At 50.4% G+C, this 3746-nt stretch overlaps 1 long non-coding RNA gene across 1 annotated transcript; it reads left to right on the top strand.

The window, feature by feature from the left end:
• Nucleotides 1–2089: 2089 nt before the first annotated feature.
• On the top strand, nucleotides 2090–3465 carry LOC145103838 (uncharacterized). The gene is made up of 3 exons (XR_013706891.1): nucleotides 2090–2152; nucleotides 2955–3019; nucleotides 3415–3465. It is a non-coding gene; the product is annotated as an uncharacterized LOC145103838 (long non-coding RNA).
• Nucleotides 3466–3746: the final 281 nt, after the last annotated feature.

Raw genomic sequence — 3746 nt, 5'->3', positions numbered from 1 at the left:
CATGATTTGGAGTTGGGGGCTGTTGTGTTCGCCCTCAAGATTTGGCGTCATTACCTCTATGGGGTTCGCTGTACGATTTACACGGACCACAAGAGTTTAAGGTACCTCATGGACCAGCCAAATCTGAATATGAGGCAGCGTCGGTGGCTTGATGTGGTAAAGGATTATGATTGTGAAATCCTTTATCACCCGAGGAAGTCCAACGTGGTGGCCGATGCGCTTAGCCGCAAGGCGGCGCCGATCAGGGATATTTGCATGCGGATGACAGTGGTGACTCCGCTTTTGGAGCGGATCCGGGAGGCTCAGCAGGAGGCTATAAAGGAGGAACATCGGAAGAGTGAGCGGATTGTGGGACAGGTTTCCTCCTTCGACCATGACAGCAGGGGATTATTGACATTACAGCGCAGGGTGTGGGTTCCATATCTCGGAGGCGTGCGCCAGGTTCTGATGGAGGAGGCGCACAAATCCCGATTCTCCATTCATCCAGGGGCAACGAAGATGTATAGGGATCTTCGTCTGAACTATTGGTGGCCCTGCATGAAGCGGGATGTAGCATGGTACGTTGAGCGGTGTCTGACCTGCAGGAAGGTCAAGGCCGAACACCAGAGACCGCACGGCAAGATGCAGCCGTTGGATATCCCGCTGTGGAAATGGGAAGACATCGCGATGGATTTCATCACCAAGCTTCCCAGAACCGCGCGGGGAGTGGATTCGATATGGGTCATCGTCGATCGATTGACCAAGAGCGCCCACTTTATCCCGATTCAGGAGAGCATCTCGGCCGAGAAATTGGCCGATATCTACATCAGAGAGGTGGTGGCACGGCACGGGGTGCCAGTTTCAGTGATTTCGGATAGGGATGTGCGGTTCACTTCCAGGTTCTGGAAGAAGTTTCATGACGAGCTGGGTACTCGTCTGCATTTTAGTACAACCTTTCACCCGCAGACGGATGGCCAGAGCGAGTGGACCATCCAGACTCTGGAGGACATGCTGCGGGCGTGTGTTTTAGACTTCGGTGGTAGCTGGGATACCTATCTTCCTTTAGCCGAGTTTTCATATAACAACAGCTATCACGCGAGTATTGACCGCCCTCCCTTCGAGATGTTGTACGGGAGGAAGTGCAGGACCCCGATATGTTGGGGCGAGGTTGGACAGAGAGTCGTGGGGAGCACCGAAGTAGTGCTCAAGACGACAGAGAAGATTCAGCAGGTCCGGAGCAGGCTTCAGACTGCTCAGAGTCGGCAGAAGAGTTATGCCGATAGGCGCCGATCAGACATGGAGTTCCAGGTCGGGGATATGGTTCTCCTGAAAGTGTCGCCGTGGAAGGGCGTCATCCGATTCAGGAAACGGGGCAAGTTGGGTCCCAGGTATATTGGACCGTTTAGGGTTGCAGCCCGAGTGGGCAAGGTGGCATATCAGCTGGACCTGCTAGCCGAACTCAGTCAGATCCACAGCACTTTCCATGTCTCCCAGCTGCGGAAGTGCATGGTGGACGATTCAGCAGTGGTACCTTTGGAGGACATCCAGGTTGATGACAACCTGAATTATATCGAGCGGCCTGTGGCTATCCTAGACCGGAAGTCAAAGGAACTGAGGAACAAAAGGGTGGAGCTGGTGAAGGTGCAATGCCAGCATCGGAAGGGCTCGGAATGGACTTGGGAGCCCGCGGATGAGATGATGGAGCATTATCCGGAGCTGTTCTGAAAGGGAGTGGCAGACTTCGAGGACGAAGTCTAAAATAAGTGAGGGAGATTTGTAACACCGGGTTCATGGTATGATTTTATTTAAGTTTTTATCTCTTTTTTGCCACGAACTCGGCGAGTCTGCGTCCCGACTCGCCGAGTAGCAGCAGGGTGGACACGGGATTTGAGCGGTGAACTCGGCGAGTCGATGCATGGACTCGGCGAGTCCACCTGTCTGGATGAAACTCTATTTTCAGACATTTCACCCTATTTTACCCATTCTAAAACACCCATTTCGTCCCATTCTCTTCTAGAAGAACTATAGAGCGAAACCCTAGCCCATTTTGATCCTTGTGAGTGATTTTGGTTTGGTGAAGGAAGTTTGAAGCTTAGAAGAAGAAGGAAGAAGTTGGAGGGTGCAAGGAGGTGTGGTAGATCCGAAATCTACCCTGGGAGAAGCTCCTAACCAGGTAAGAAAGCTCCTTCTTAATCTTTAGTATAATAGATTCCCTTTTTGTCCCTTATATGTGGATTTCAAGACCTTAAACCTCCCAAACTCCGTGTGTTTATACCCTAGGAGCTTAGATTTATGGTTTGGAACCATTGCATGTCTCGGTTTTGGCCAGAATAGGTGAAGAGTCGAAGGGTACTCGGCGAGTGCCAAAGTGCACTCGGCGAGTTCCATGAAGATGGCCTTAGACTCGGCGAGTTGGATAAACAACTCGGCGAGTCCTATGAAGATTGCCTGATACTCGGCGAGCCGTTCTTCAAACTCGGCGAGTCCCCTGAATATAGCCTTGAACTCGACGAGTTGTTCTTCCAACTCGGCGAGTCATATGATCAGTCATTAGGATAAGAAGGGTTTAAGTGTAGGAGGTCCAACCCTCCGTAGTCGCACGTGGAATTAGCAATTTAACGTGTAGCTATAGTCCCAGAATCTCCAAATCTCCAAGGTTGATGTTCTGATGGAAGATTGGAGCGATCTGTAAGATCTGTTCGTCGGACTCGGCGAGTCACCCCCTTGGACTCGGCGAGTCCAGTCGCGGGTTTGTTAGTTGTCCCCGTCTAGCGAGTCGGGCTGACTCAGTGAGTGGGAACAGGGACCCGATGAGTCAGAGTCGGGCTAGACATAGAAGGACTCGGCGAGTCGCCATATGGACTCGGCGAGTCCAGTCAATCAGAAGGTTGACTTTGACCAAGGAGTTGACTTTGACCAGTCATTTGACCTTAGGGGTATTTATGAGTACCTAATCCATGTTTACGGATTTATAGCCGGAGGGATTACCGGTGCGGCAGCCAGGCGTAGTCTGAGCAGGTTTTCGGCAGCTACTCTCGAGGTGAGTTTCCTTCCAGTAGGGACGGGTCTAAGGCACCAAGGCCGGCCCGTATAGACGATATATTAGTATCGGAGTGTGGGCGGAGCCCGTATCTCATAGCTGAGTTTGATTGTGATATATGCCAGTATGATAGAATTGCTTATACTTGTTGTCTGTGTGATACTTGTATGTTATGGTTTAGTGGCGGAGTATGGGCGAGGCCCGTATCTCCATGGATAGCAGAGTGTGGGCGAGGCCCGTATCTCCTAGTTAGTAGAGTGTGGGCGAGGCCCGTATCTCTATGGGTGTGGGCGAGGCCCGTATCTCTTAGCTGTTCATTATATGATTGCATGGTATGTGGCATTATGGGGGAACTCACTAAGCTTTGTGCTTACGTTTTATAGTTTTGTTTTCAGGTACCTCTTCAGCTAGGGGACAGGAGCCGGCGCGGTAGCGGCATATCACACACTCTCATGTTTTCCGCACTATGGATTTTCTGGGATGTACTCTGAATATTTTACTATGATGTTACCGGTTCTTAGACATAAATTAATATTATGAATGTTTTGTAACGATGTTTTTATGAATTAACCTAATTTAAAAATGAAATTTTTAGCTGGTATTTTTGGGATGTTACAATATAAGGCCAACGAAACCCTAACCCTAGAACACTCAGCCGCACCACCCTTATGCCTCCCTCTTCTAACAACCGCCACCTCCTTCTTCACTTCTGGTCGTCGCCATCATG

The sequence above is a fragment of the Lactuca virosa genome, chromosome 1, assembly GCF_052849685.1.
Source record: "Lactuca virosa cultivar CGN04683 chromosome 1, Lactuca_virosa_CGN04683_v6, whole genome shotgun sequence".
Classification (NCBI taxonomy): Eukaryota; Viridiplantae; Streptophyta; class Magnoliopsida; order Asterales; family Asteraceae; genus Lactuca; species Lactuca virosa.
Note: the sequence above shows the minus strand (reverse complement) of the source record. Positions and strands in the feature narration are given on the sequence as shown.